This window comes from Amphibalanus amphitrite, unplaced genomic scaffold, assembly GCF_019059575.1.
Source record: "Amphibalanus amphitrite isolate SeventyFive unplaced genomic scaffold, NRLGWU_Aamphi_draft 001895F_arrow, whole genome shotgun sequence".
NCBI classification, from domain to species: domain Eukaryota; kingdom Metazoa; phylum Arthropoda; class Thecostraca; order Balanomorpha; family Balanidae; genus Amphibalanus; species Amphibalanus amphitrite.
In genome coordinates, this window is record NW_024883388.1 from 44,748 (window position 1) to 60,676 (window position 15,929).

The window sequence follows — 15,929 nt, forward strand, 5'->3', positions numbered from 1 at the left end:
CCGCGCCGCATTCGGTACGACGCGGGCGGGCCAAGGGCGGTAGGAGGCGGCTCAGGTCCCGCGCCGCGATCTGGGTGATGCCGCGCGCACCATGCGGCGGCCACCTCTCCCGGCAAACCGCACGTCTGTCCATCATACGCTTTCAGGTGGTCGTGGTGCCACATCTTGGTTTTACCGACGCCGTCCCGCACTCGGTAGGTGTCCCCTCTTCCTTCTTTTCTTCCGTGGCCCCACGGGCCCTTGTGCCGCAGGCCGAACTTTGGCTGCCCTCCAGCTGCCGCTCGGAAGTCGCGCTCGTTACCGGCTACGCGCTCGAAGGGGCGTGTGGCCGGCTTGTTCTGCGCCGGGACCCTTGGAGGTGGGGTGGGCCTTTTCCGCCTCACCACTCGATCATTCTGACCTCCAGTCCAGAGTCCAAGGCCCTGTCCCACTTTCCCAGCATCGAGGTGTTGCAAGGTGTCTGATAGCTGAGGTGCTGTCGGGCGTGATTGTGCAGTGGGCTCTCTTCTTACGCCTTCTGCTTGCCGCTCCACTCCACCGAACTAGCGTCCCCTGCGTCGCCGTCGACACCTCGACGGCTGGTGGTGCGTGCTTCCGCGGGCGACCCGACCTCGCAGCGGCTCGCGCTCTCCGCCTCCGACCCGTTTGAGGTCACCGTGTCCTCGACGCAGCCGCAGACGTCGGACCGACATCGGCCGCTGTTTTGACCGTTAAAATAATATAAAATGCATGTTTCATAAAGAGCTTCTGTATTCAAAATATCATCAGGGAAGTCAAATCTTCCTCCACGCCGCAACCCCCTGGTCCGGACTGGACGGGAAACTTTATCTCATTTGGGATTGCCCGTAAGCCGAGCTCGCCCGTAGCCGGGTGCGGTGAGTGCTTGGTGGCTGATCGGCCTATCCTTTGGTCAGGCTCAGCCCCAGCAACTCATGCAGGGCCAGGCCCAGTTCATATAGAAAGGCCAGTCGGCAAGTGTCACTTTGCCAAAAGTGCCACTTATCAAAGGGACACTTTTGGAAACGTTGGTACAGGTGTGTAAGGGTGGCTATATGAATCCATTTGTGGGGTCGCCCTTTCCAATAAGTGTCACGTAACAGCGATGGAGCTCTATAGGTATGAACTGGACCCAGGGCGCTCGCCAAGACCAATGTCTCCATCCTATCATCCTTCCGGCTCTGAAATGGTCTTGTCAGACCGAAAGGGCATCACCCAACAAAACAAACTAAATTCGCTATCTGGCTGCGTAGTGTAGTGGCTAGCGCACTAGCCTCCCGATCAAATCACACGGGGTTCGAATCCCGTCGCCGGCTGATGCTTTTGGCGCGTTGTCCCAGTAAACATGCCGACGTCGGCGACTTGGGGGCTCGAATCCCGCCGCCGGTTGATATTTTTGGCACGTTGTCCCAGTAAACATGCCGACGTCGGCCCCGTCGGTCCAACGACAAACGATCTCGTCAACCTCGGCAAACGACCTCGGCCCTACGTCGGCTCGACGTCGGCTGGACTTCGGCTGGACGTCACGTCGGTACATGCGGGCGTACCCGACGTCCAGCCGATGTCGGGCCGAGGTTGAACCGACTTTGGGCCGACGTCGGGCCGAGCCTCGGCCCGACGTCGGGCCGACGTCGGCATGTTTACTGGGTATCTATTATCTGAGCTCAAAATGACTGAACTGAATTTACTCAAAGGGCCAATTTATTACCGTTGTCACATGGGAATCTCCGCTTTGTTACAGGAGTGCGAGGCTCGACGGGCGACTCAACCCCCACGGCCCTGACTCAACCGCTCAAGATGTGAAGATGGCGGAGACTGAGCGGCGGCCGAGGTTGTGTGACGTGATGTGTGAAGTGTAGCTGACTCGAAAAAAAAAGTGAAGAGCTGTGCATATATCATAGAAATACATTTTCCCCCGAATATCGACTGTGACGGTGACGCTGAAATATTTTAGGAAATTACGGGATACGGTATTTCGTACATGTAACACGTATATAGGTCTGTCCACAACAACATCGAGACAATGTTGAATCAACCAAGAATCAGCATCGAGACAATGTTGTATCAACATCGAGACAATGTTGAATCAACCAAAAATCAACATCGAGACAATGTTGTATCAACATCGAAACAATGTTGTAGGTAGGGGAGAGTGGGGCTATGCGTTACACTTTTTGGTCTTCTTCACTTAGTGGCCAGGCTATTCAATGAAATTGCACCAAATTTGGTCACATGCTAGCTGAATCAATTTGGAAAGCACATCCAAACTTTCACTTCTTTACGACTATTCACTTTTATGTGAAATTCAGAAAACCAAAGCAAGATTTTTGGGGTAAGTTGAAAAATTGTGGGGCAGCTTGATACACGATATGGGGTAACATGTTACACTTCTTTTTTCGTAGTTTCTTCATCATTATAACTGTCATTGGCCGTCCTATCGGAACCGATCGTAAGCCTCCCTAATGGATAATACTAAACATGCTTTCCTTTCTCATTGAAAGGCAAGAACAATAAAGCATAAACCATTAGGGGAAGTTGGGGCAATGCCGGAGTTGGGGCAAAGCCGAAATTCGAGATATTTCGAAAACCGTAAGACATGGATGCCACCTGTCAGTGATGTTCTGAAGCTTAAGTGACTACAATTATCGCATGTTTGTTACGAGTCGTCATTCGGAATACTTCGGCTGTGAGGGCGCCAAGAGCGTTTTCAAGGTATGCGTTCCTTGTACTACATGCGCCTTTGAAGCTGCATTTCTTATTCATTATGCTACCGTTTGTCTGGCCAATTCGGTCAAGTAATCTTCAGCATGTCTTTGCATAAGTGTGCTGCCTATTTGAAATTTAGGGGAGAGCGGGGCCAGTTGAAACACGGGGTCAGATGAAACATGGCTTTATTTTCAACAGTATGCAACATATGGCGTTGCCGACACCACTGCGCATCCGCGCTCGACCACTTCCTTTGTCAACGGCGTTTGGGCGGCAAACGGACGGTAATTTTGATTTGACACTTGTTTTTGTGTTTTTAAGGGGCGTTTGGGAGAAATCGTTTTTATGAATATTTTGTGATATCCCATATACCTTTGTTTGCTGAAAGAAGAACTCCTGGCTCCGGAATAACACCTTATTTGGCCCTTCATTCAGCATGATGCCGTCCCTCCAGCTCGTTTGACATGTGCTTTACGGCGCGTGCGAGATGGCGGGAGCGGATGGGGTCAATTGAAACGCTTCTCTGAGGGTCAGTTGAAACAGGGCCACAGGCCGTTTCAATGGACCCCGGTGACCTTTGCAATGGTTATTGTTCAGGGGCTGTAAACATTAAAGGAAATAGTCCACCTTTGAAATGAGCTTTTAAACTGAAATAGTAGTTTAATAGAGCTCAATTTTTGACCCCTTTTTCTCCAGCCTTTTGCTTGAAAGCACACTATAGCCTGAGATATTTCTCATTTTCCTCATCCGCCCATTTTACCATAGTTTATGTGCTTTATGTCACCTATTATGAGGAACTTTGTACTTTTAGCTTTCCAACGACCTATTGAATGTAGCATTTGGAAAAGTAAACCGGACAAAATATCTCCTTAAGAAAGTGGCCTTAAAGAGGAAAACATCCCATTGTTAAGGATAGGTGCAATTGACCCCATGGGCTGGTTCAATTGACCCTCGCATCGGGGTCATTTGAAACGGGCGTAGAGCTGTTTTATAAGCATGCGTTTGGCAGCAAAATATGTTTGAAACATAATTTTACATATCTTAAAATAAAGCCAAAAGATCATATTTTTTCATGGCATTGTGCATTTTTCGATATGACAACTAGATCTCGCTGTGCATGTCAATATATAAAAAGTGGTTCAACTGGCCCCGCTCTCCCCTATACGGCACGTTGAAAAGTTATGGGCCTGCAAATGAAAGTATGGCTGGCTGGGGTAATGCCGAAAACGTGCAATTACGCACGTTAACCCTCGCATGTGTAGGGGGGGTCGGATGGACCCCCCATGGTTTTTCGCGAATAACTCGCGTAATAAGCGGCCGATCGCGACGAAACTTTCAGTACCCTCACATTGATCAATTTTACACCTCCCCTCAAATTTTCATGACCCTGACCTTAATGACCTTTGACCTGTGACCTACTTTTCGAGACCATGTTTGGCCGGAATCGCGATTCGGCGTATGTCGGCTCGCATTAGCCGCGCGTTTGCAGTCTTATCGTGGTTTTAGGCGTTCAAACATGGGACATGATGTTGCTCCCATGCATTAGGGTGGGTGTCAATGTCACCGGAAGGTCAGGTCAGGTCATTGACCTTTTGTGACCTCGGGTGACCTCGGTTCACTTTTTCGAGCTGTACATGTTTCTAGGCTAGTTTTTGGAGCTGAATTCGAATTTAGCAACCATTTGAACATTTACTAAGTAGTTTTGGTGACTTCGTAACATGTTACGAAGCTGTCAGAGGCGGTTGACACGTACTACGAATACCCGTCACGACGCTTCTGGTTGACCTGACCTGACCTGACCCGACCTGGTCTAAATGCTTAAAGACATCATCTGTGATCAAAACTAACACGATATTCGTGATCAGCACCCCGAAAAACCCCTCAGCAGCCACACTTTACGACTTTCTAACAGGTCCCGATTTTCCCGACTTTGGGTCATTGACCTGACCTGGAAGGTCAACCAATGACCTAGGACCTTAAAATTGGGTATCATCGGCTTCCTCTCGTCACGGGCAACACGCTCGTTTTTTCCGCGAAGCTCTAGCTCGATCAGGGGCCTAACGGCAAGAGGGGGTCCAACCGACCCCCCCCCCCCTACACATTAGAAGCTGGCAAACGCCGCACACATGCGAGGGTTAAAGCACGCTACGTGGACTTTACTGCCGTAGAATAGCAACGCAAATTTTTAGTCACACAAATTACACTTTCAACCGACACAACGGCCTGTTACCTATAAGGAATTATTTACCTGGCATTTTCTTATTATATCACACAATTTTAACTTCCAGTGTGCACCAAGCGTCCTCAAGCTCTTAAAACGCGTGTCAGCTTTGATAAATTCTGGATAAAGTTTGAGATAAAGTGGCAAAACATCAATGTCGGCATTTCCCGTAGATCATTTCTCTCATTTTCGGCTTTCCCCGCAGTCCGGGGCAACGCCGAAAAAGTCACTTCTTTGATATTTTTAGTTTGTGCGCTTAAAGGGACTATCCCACCTTTAACATGGGGTTTGAGTTGAGATAGCCAAGTTTGCGGCGAGGTTCAGAAACCACTATCTATCTAGGTTGCAACCCCCGCGGCCTCTTGGTGTTGAAGAAATTCGTTCCCTTCATTTGAAAATGGGCCTTGTACAAGGCCCTATCTTCAACATGGAGCGACCGTTAGTGTGACGTCACCTTGTTTAGTCATTCTGATTTAAATGGGTTTGTTCGTTGAAAAATCGCTTAAAACTTGGTCTGAACTTAGTTTTGGTGCCTACAGAGTAAAAAGAATCAGCTTTATGACAGTAATGTGGCCTGGGGAAGGAGGTAATTTTGGGCTGTGACGTCACATATTTGAAAGTTTGTGTTTGGAATATGGGAAGCCTAAGATGTTTAATGAAAAATAAATGCCAGAATCGTGTTCCTGGTCATCCAATCTATAAAGTCGGGCACAATTTAACTGGCTTTAACAACATTTTAGAAGGTGGGATAGTCCCTTTAAAGGGACAATCCCATCCAGAGTTCATAGTAGAGTTCATTCAGAGTAGAGTTCATCCAGATCTAACGTCCGTGGAAGAATCCAAGCTCGTGGCTCTTTACCTTCATGGTTAATATCTGGTTTAAATGACGGGGAACCGCATAACGTCGCGAAAAAAACGAATTTCACAGTATGTGCAAAATGTAGAGCTCATCCAGCTCTAACGTCCGTGGAGGAATCCAAGCTCGTGGCTCTTTACTTTCATGGTTAATATCTGGTTTAAATGACGGGGAACCGCATAACGTCGCGAAAATAAAAACCCACGAATTCCAAAGTATGTGCAAAATGTAGAGCTCATCCAGATGTACCGTCCCTAGTGGATTCCAACCTCGTCGCTCTTTCACTTCATGGTTAAAATTCTGTTCAACTAGTTAAAAATGTTTACATATGAAAACTATTATTTGAAATGCTTAGCAGTGGGTAGGGAATCGAGACGGGATGCCTCTTTTTGCGCGTATGCAGAAGGGTATTTTCCGCACTCCGCAGCGTTCAAACTTCAAGACCGTCTTTCCGGTCCGTCAGTGTCACCACGTCAGGATGAATTGGAACCGAGTCATCTCAGATTCGGCGGAGTCGATTGGTGACACCAGTCGCGTCTCCCTTGCAACATGAGCAGTGCCGATGCAATACCAGAAGTTGAGCTCTGCCATGCGCGTGCACTGCTCGTTGCAAGGGCCTGGCCGTTGTTGGCTGCTGCAGGTCTTTTGACGCTGATCGCTTCACTGGGTTGGAGTGCGCTATTTTGCTGTTGTAACCTGTTTGTTAAGCGTTCGAATATGGATCGATTCAGTGCATTCATACCACTTACAAAAAAGTGTTTCAATCAAGAATCATGGACGAAGTGATTTTTACTAAGGTAAGTGAAACACAAAGCTAATAGGCCTACCGTGATTCTTTTTTAGGGAGGGGGAGGGTAAAGCAATAAAAAGCATCCTATGGGAACCCGATAGGTACGGTGTTTATGTCCAGGTTAATGGGATACATTTACGTTTATGTGTTTTACGTTTTTTTTACTATGCTTGGGAGTTTTAGGTTCCAGTGACCTGAGGTCAGGTCACAAGGTCACAAAAACCAGTACATTGTCAAAATTGCACTAAAAATGCACTATTTTTGTAATAAAAACTAGAGTTGTTCATCGATTTGATTCAAACTTGCAGGCTATGCTAAGGTCACCTAGTGCCATCTTATGCACCCCAGTTTTTCAAATTAGGTTGACCTGAAGTCATCTAGAGGTCATGACAAGTTCTAAGGAAATTTGCCCGAATCTGTAAAGATAAGAGATGTGTGCCCTATTTTAAAGTTTTTGTGTTATCCCTCCTTGGTGTTCACAAGGTGCAAGAACGCTAGGCTTGGGTCAACTTAGGTCAACTAAGGTCAAACTACGTTTTTGCTAATAACTTGGCACACAATGAGGCTAGAGGTTCAACAATAGTGTCATTGTGTTTCTTGTGATCCGGCGGTTCAAATGATATGCAATATCGTGTCTTTTGAATAAGTTAAACTTAATTAATTACTTTAACCCTTGCCCGCATTGGTATTTTTCCAGCCGCGAACGAATAAGGGGGATGGGGGTCCATTGGAACCCCCTGCCGTTTGGCCCCTAATCGAGCAAGAGCTTCGCGAAAAAAAACGAGCGTGTTGCCCGTGACGAGAGCAAGCCGATGATACCTAACTTTAAGGTCCTAGGTAATTGGTTAACCTTCCAGGTCATGTCAATGACCCAAAAGTCGGGAATATTGGGATCAGTTAGAACGTCGTAAGGTGTGGCTTCTATGGGGGTTTTCGGGGTTCTCATCACGAATATTATGTTAGTTTTGATCACAGATGATGTCTTCATGCATTAGGCCTGGTCGGGTCAGGTGAGGTCAGGTCAACTATTAGGGGTCCTGCCGGGTATTCGTAGTAGGTGTGAACTGTGAACCGCCTCTGACAGCTTCGTAACATGTTATGAAGGCACCAAAAATACTTCGTAAATGTTCAAATGGTTGCCAAATTCGAATTCAGCTTTAAAAAAAGACTAGCGAAGAAACATGTAAAACTCGAAAAAGTGAACAGAGGTCATCAAAGGTCAATGACCTGACCTGACCTTCAGGTGACCTTGACACCCACCATAATGCATGGGACCAACTTCATATCACATGTTTGAACGCTTGAAACCACGGAAAGACTGCAAACGCTCGGCTAATGCGAGCCGACATACGCCGAATCGCGATTTCGGCCAAACATGGTCTCGAAAAGTAGGTAACAGGTCAAAGGTCACTTGCGTCAGGGTCATGAAATTTTTAGGGTAGGTGTATAATTGATTAACGCGAGGGTACTAAAAGTTTGGTCGCGATCGGCCGCTTTTTACGCGTTATTCGGGAAAAATCGGGGGGGGGGGTCTCTTCGACCCCCCCCCTATACGGGCGAGGGTTGAAGGGACCCTCCCACCTTAACATAAGATTTGAGTTGAGATTGCCATATTGTGGTCCGTGGCTCACAATCACCGGTTTTGACACTCGTAACCTCGAAAAATACCTTAAATCGAAAATATTTAATTTCAAAATTTGCAGGGTGTGACTAGCTTGGTTCCTATCTCTTAGCCATTAACCCTCGCCGGACCTATTGGTTTTCTACATACGTGCCGGCCGAGGGGGGGGGGGGGCGGGTACGACCCCCCCCCTCGCCGTTTCGCCCCTGGTGGAGCTAGCGCGTCGCGGAAAAAACGAGCGTGTGCGCCGTTACGAGACGCAGAGATTGGTACCCGATTTTAAGGTCCTAGGTCAACCGGTGACCTCTGAGGTCAGGTCAAGTGCCCCAGGGTACGGTTCAGTTTTTGGTGAATAACTTCGCAAAAAACGGCCGCAGAGCCGCGATTTTGGCAGCATCGTGTTCGCCTCGCTCAGGCGCGTCGAATGATATACTTTTTGTCCGGGTCAGGTCAACTTGGGGTGTTGACCTCAGGTCAAGGTCAGGTCAGCACCCCCAGGTCACGAAGTTGGTCGAAAGAGGTCATGTCGCATATCATTCGATTCGGCAGGTCTTCCTGAGTCCATTGGTGGCTTTCTCGACTCGCTAGCTCAATTTGATCAAGAGTTATTGACGAAAAACTAATATGACCTTGATGACGTCATAAATGACGTCACGCAAGGTCAACATTGCAAAAGTGACGCATCTAACCTTGCAAGGAGTGCATCAAATCACGATTCTGTGTCCTTGAGATAGTTGGAGATCGTTCCCGGCGCCAGAATAGCAGTTTTCATTTTTCCCCATTGACTTATAATGGTGAGGTCACGAAAATGACCTGACCTCATATGACCTTTAGGAAAAATCCGAGATATACAAGTTGTGAGACTCATAATGGATACTAGATCCTGCAAGTTTCATTTCCCTGTGACATCTCCTCTGGCAGTGAGGGCGTTGCGAAGTTGCGACATCTGAAGACCGTGCAGAGGTTCACTTATGACGTCATAGGTCAGTGACCTGACCTGACCCAAAAATGCGGTTGGTGTCAAAAGATGCGGCTTGGATCAAAGGTCAGGTATGCCAAGTTTCAGCTCTCTATCGCCAGCGTGTTCGGAGCTATCGCGAAAAAACCCTATGGGGGGGGCGGCACCCGCCCCCCCCTCGGCCGGCGAGGGTTAACGGACTCCGATGACGTCATCAGCCCATTGGACGTGCCTTATGCTTTCGAGCGGGGGGGGGGGGACGTGCCTTATGCTTCCGACGGGGGGCGGATATCCGCCCCCCCCCCCCTGAGGTTTTTCGCGAATAGCGGGAAAACCGCGGCGCGTAGCGCCACGAAATTTGGTACGACTATTCTCTTATCAATTTTACAATTTTACACATGGTGTGCAAGGTTGAACCTCCTAACTTTAAAGGTCAGGTCACCAGGTCACTTTGAATGACCCAACCTCAAGTCACTTTTTTGCAACTTTGTCACCGTGCCAGAGCTACAGTAGATGTCGGAGGCCTTTGAAAGTCGCAGGATGTTATTAAGTCATTAGTAGCTACAATTTGTTTATCTCGGAATTTTGATATCGATGACGCAAGGTCAGGTCAATTTCTCGACCTCCCCATTATAAGTCAGTGGGGGAAAAATCAACTCCCTGTTTTTACCACTAAAACGGGTCGGAATGGTCCCATATACCATACATGACTTCATATACGATCAACCTTCACTACCTTGAGGTCTGTTTTGCTGTTGGGCAGCTGTTAGGTCATGTGACATCATCAAAGGTCACCAAAGGTTTTTTTGCCAATAACTCCGTACAGGAACAAGATACAGCCGCGCGGATGGTCTCATTGTGCTCAGCTCGTCAAGACGCATCGATTGATATGCATGATGACCTCGAGGTCACGTGACCTGAGGTCAACCTTTGACCTTGACCTTTCGAGGTCAACATATATATCATTCGATGCGGATTGACGAGAGGATCACGATGATGCCCTTAGTTTGTTCCTATCTTGACTAATTCGAAAGTTATTCGAGAAAAACTCGCCATATCTAGCGCCGCCATTTTCACTTTTTGACCCCTGTGACGTCATCTTTGACCTGACCTGAAAATGACCTTTGTAAAAATTGTAGACCTTGTCCGTGCGTATCCGATGCCGTTTACCGCTTGTCGCTATCTTGCTTCGTTCTCGAGATCTCAGGGGGGGGGGGGCGGTCATCCGCCCCCTCCCCCCCGTCGGTACGAAGTTGGCGCAGACCCCCGTCGGAGCGCGTGTTAAACCAGATATTAACCAGGTGTGATTTTTGCTGATAGCCTCTAGAAAGGTCATCCGAGGTCATTTGAGGCTACAAACAGATTTTTGCCAATAACTCGCGATTGGAAAGAGATAGAACGCTGGGGATGGTCTCATTGTGTTTGTCTTGTTGAGACGCATCGACTGATGACCTTTGCAACATGACCTTTTCCGGTCAGGTCAAATGACCTTGACCTGAGGTCAAATTTTCAAGTTGACCTTTCAAGGTCAAATTATAGTTCATTTGACGCGTCTCGGCGAGAGAAACACGATTCTGGCAATAGAAATGTCGTGGCTTTTTGTAGTCGAAAATTATTGTCGAAAAACACTTTTCGTAAAAACAGCTATTTTTTTAGTTTTTGCCCTCTGGAGGCTAAACCATTGACCTGAGGTCAATTTGATAATGACCTTATCAAAAGAAGAGTTCAAAAGCTATCGATTGCTTTTCCATTCGTTTTTCTAGCTACCATAGTTCCTGAGAGAACGGCATGTTTTCTGAAAAATATAATGACCATTGGCAAATTTTGACCTTTGATGACCTCTGGTGACCCCAATATTGCTCTAAGATGAAAAATGACTGAAATACTTTCAAACGTACGCATTGAGAGCTATCGACTGCTTTTTACCGCGTCTTTCTAGCCCTCTTAGTTTTTTAATTAGAGGTGGGTGGTAACATATACCCCCCCCCCACCCCACCCCACCCCCCACCCACTAGGGCGAAGTTAGCTGAGACCGCCACTTGCACTGGGGCGCGGGTTAATTAAGACGACGAATATATTGCCTGAAGTACACTAAATTTTATAGGTGCAAAACCTACCGCTAAAACCCGCTGACAATCAGACGAACGCTTGGGTCAGTTTCGGCGCGCTCACTCATTTGAGGGATAAAAAGGGACTAGAATAGTGGCTACTCTAGAATATTGTCATGCTGATGTTCCACGCCCACAGCTTATTGACATATAAGCAATAGGGACTAGGGAGCTCTTGAAGCGATTCTGAATCTGACGTATTTGTTGATGTTGCTGACGCCAACTTCACTGACATGATAGCTCAAAAAAGCATATACTCAGCATCTCCAAAAGTGGGGGGGGGGGTCGACCCCCCCGGTTCTGACGAGTGGGGGGGGGGGGGTTGCGACCTCCGCGACCCCCGTCGGCGACGCCCCTGTGCCGGCGGCTCCGGTGACTCCTCCGGTGGACGTAATACTTATTGACGAAATACTCTTTATGACCCGAGTGACGTCACACATGACGTCACACAAGGTCAACGATGCAAAAATGAAGCACCGGACTTTGCAAGGAGTGCAAGAAATTACTAATCTGTGTTCTTGACGCTCCCGACGCTAAAATAGCAGTTTGCATTTCCCTTATTGACTTATAATGGTGAGGTCACGTTGACGTGACTGACCTGACCTAATGTGACCTTTATGAAAAATCCGAGATATACAAATTGTGTTCGGTATGTTCGGAGCTATCGCGAAAAAAAATCTATGGCGGGCGGTACCCCCCTGGCCGGCGAAGGTTAAAGAAATTATCACCGAAAAACAGGGCTTCATAGGGTCTCAAATCCATGGAAGGGTTGATATGAAATGGCACATGCAATGGACACGCTGGTTACAAGATTAGCCGACAATGATGAACAAATGCCAGTCGATTTTGGATTCGGTTGTTATACGGGTGTCCCGAAACTGGTTGTGGGTCGACTTCCATTGGCCTCTTGCCCAAGGATAATAAACTCATTTTAACCCGCGCCCTGGTGGGGGTCTGTTTATAACGCGACCTGGTGGGGGGGGGGGGGCTATTTTTTGCCCCCCCTCGTATCTCCGAAACTACTGGACAGATCCGCAAAATTCAAACGGTGTTCGAAAGGCCTGTCAAATTTGTCGAGGAAAACCTAATTTCATTGACCTCGGGGTCACCGATGACGTCACAGGTCAGGTCAAAGATGAAATGTTTCACCGTTCACGGGTCTTCTAGGGGAATGCGCTATAACACCGAGGAAAACGCATTTTGTCGAAAATCAGCGATAGGGCGTCAGTTGCCTAGTAGATATGTTGCTATTAGAGGTCACTGATAATACCAGGTCAGGTCACAGGTCAGGTCACCAAGGGTCACAGGTCAGGTCACATGAGCCCAATTTTACTAAGGTTGTGTGATGCATGTTTTATGGCCAATTTTTCATTTCCAACTCAATGGTGTTGCTTATAAGACTATCAGGTACGGCTTAGGTCACTTTCTGGTGAAGTTCAGGTCAAGGTCAGGTCAAGGTCAGGCCAAAAAAGGTCAAATTTTGAAGTTGATAGTTTTGCATAAAATGGGTATTGATTCGATGCAGCTCGTCACGGGGAGTCTAATGGTGGTCTTTGTTTTGCTCTACGGGGTCTAGAATTGCTAAAAATTGAGTTTGAAAATTTGACGTCATCAATTTTGAACAGTTTTTTCGCTATAACTTCGCCAAAAAAAGAGATATCGATCTCAAATTTGATATGTGGATAGAAGGCGGTGAGGAATTTCACATATATTCCGGGTTTTGCGAAATTCAAAAAACTTTTTGGATTTTTTTATTAATATATCCAAAAAAATTATTTTTTGATTTTTGGGGGTCAAAATCCAAAAATTTCAAAAAATCCGAGATAGCAGTTTTGTAGCCCTGTTAATTCTACAGCTTTTATGTCTTTATCATTTTTCTGTATTTGCAAATCTATAGGCCTGACAGCTCTTCCCGCAAAACCCTTTTTTGGGTACAAAACGGCAGAACATGACGTCACTCTGACGTCATTTCCGGCCAACCTATCATAGCCTTTGGAAAAATTTTTGGTCACAATGTGTAAAATTGATGTCCGGGAGGGTACTGAAAGTTTGGTGACGATCAGCGCAGCGGTTCTGGAGATATATCGAAAAGTCTGGAGGGGGGGCAAAAAATAGCCCCCCCACTAGGTCGCGGGTTAAGTTAAATTTACATCCGAGGTGTTCCCAGGCCATAAGGCATCCCCCACACACAAATGTCTCGCACTTTGATTTTCAGCGGGTGCCTGGCCGTCTCCGCCGCGGGGGCGTTGTCGCACTCTGACGTCCACAACACCTTTTTTGGATGTCCGTGAAGGCGTCAGCAACAGCAACGAATACAGCGTCGCATTCAGAATCGCTTAAAAAACTCCGATCAGGTCAATTAGGGGACGGGGAGCAAGAATATGACATTTATTTGGCCCTAGCTCTTACCCATTACCCCTTAATCGGCCCTTAAAGGAAGGGGCGCGTAAAAAGTGCCTCGAGGGTTCGTCTGATCGCTAAAATAAGGGTCGCACTCGATTCCTCGGGTCAATATCTAGCCGCAGCCTCGGGTTCCAGAAGTGTGCATCTTACCCATTACCCCTTAATCGGCCCTTAAAGGAAGGGGCGCGTCAAAAGTGCCTCAAGGGTTCCTCTGATCGCCAAAATAAGGGTCGCAATCGATTCCCCGGGTCAATATCTGGCCGCAGCCTCGGGTTCCAGATGTGTGCATCTTATTTTGGCGATCAGGCGAACAGGTCCATGGTGGACAGCCCAGATGGCTGCTGGATCTCAGTTTGGTGCGGTATGTGTGAAGACTGAAGGTTCTTTGCTGGTCAGGACTCAGGTCACGGCCATTAAAACTATGTACATAGATGACCTCTGTCGGCTTTTTAAGTTTTACAACTTCTTAGGGTGCTGTTCTAGGGGGTCTGAATTCGAATTTGACACCTTATTGAACATTTGACTACTACTTTTGCTGCCTACACAGCATACATCGTAGCAGTCGGTGGTGGTAATAGATAATTATGAATCGTGTTGTCCTGCAGTCCCCTGGCGCCACCGCCTCGGAACCTCACCCAGGACCCGGTCTTGCTCCGTATCTGGATCCTGATCAGGGCTGCGGATTAACTTTACGAGATGCTAGGCGGGGGGGGGGGGGGCGAAACGCCCCCCCCCCACGGGTGGTAGGGTTCGCCGATAGCCCTACGGGGCGCGGGTTAAAGGCAACGTTTCAGGAAGTTTCTACGGCGCTTTACCTTGCGAGCAATATGCCGGCTAGCTAGCCATGTACGGCCACCGAACTAAATGATGCTTATTCGACAGGTATTCGAGTGACTGTGAGACAGTCCTTGATCAATCCACCATTAACCCTCGCCCGCACATGGGGGGGGGGGGTTGCCACCCCCCCCCAGGTAGTCTTTCTGCTCTGTACTCAACATTTTTAGAGCTAGAAGCCTGATTTTTCGTATAGCTGCTCCTCTATCCTTTCTTGAGGTCCACTGAAAATTTCAAGTTTCTGTGGTTTTAGGTTTCGGAGATATGACCTTGTTTTTCAGGTCATGTCATGACCCAAATGACCAATTCTCAACATCTTGCGTTGGCTATGGGCCTTGTGAGCTTTTGACACCTTGATTTCGGCATTTTTTGCCAGTCTTACCGCCAACCTATCATGGAACATGTTGTTCGACGATGTACAGATGTCAAGGTCAGGGTCAAGGTCAACCCAGGTCATCTAAAATAATTGCGTTTTTGGCCAGCTGAATTTACTTTTCGTGAAGTTTTTTGACTGTATTTTTGGTAAAAGCTTCTCAGATCATGATTTCATGTAATATGGACACATAAACAGTCGGTGCACACATCAGTATACACACAGACACACACAGACATACAAACACATAATTGACCTTGACCTAACGACCTGAAATGACCTCAGCGGCAAAAATCTGGACGGGTAGTGTGACAAAGAGGTTCTAGCTGGCTTGGCACCAGAAAACGGCATCGTCATCGGTATATGATAAGCAGCGCACTTGACATCCAACGGTGACCCAAAACAGCAACATTTTTTAGTTTGACCTGACCTGGAAGTTCAATGAATGACCTGAGAAGTTAAAACTGGGTATCATTGGATTCGACTCTTCCCAAAGAATCTTTTTGGTCTTTACCGCGAAGCTCTATCTCCAACAGGAACGAAATGGCGCGGGGAGGGGGGCAACCACCCCCCATGTGCGTTCTAGGATTGGAAAATGGCATGTGCGGGCGAGGGTTAACGCGTGCACGTCCCATGATTATGTTCAATGGAGCGTCGTTCGCTGTTACATTCTAGGTGATACACGCTAATTATGAATCTTGCTATCCTGCAGTCCTCTGGTGCCACCGCTTCGGCACCTGATTCCGGGCCCGGTCCCGCTCCGGATCAGTCACCGGGACCGTCGTCATGCCAGTCATCACCGGGACCGTCACCATGCCCGGCATCACCGGGACAGGCTGCGTGCAGAGCAAAGAAGCGGGATGCACCGTCCCCATGCAGAGCGAAAAAGCGGCCTGCGCCGTCCCCATGCAGAGCGGAGAAGCGGCCTGCACGGTCGACATGTACAGCGAAGAAGCAGTCTGCACCGTCCCCAAGCGGAGCGAAGAAGCGGCCTGCACGGTCAACATGCAGAGCGAAGAAACGGCCTGCACCGTCCCCATTCAAAGGGAAGAAGCGGCCTGC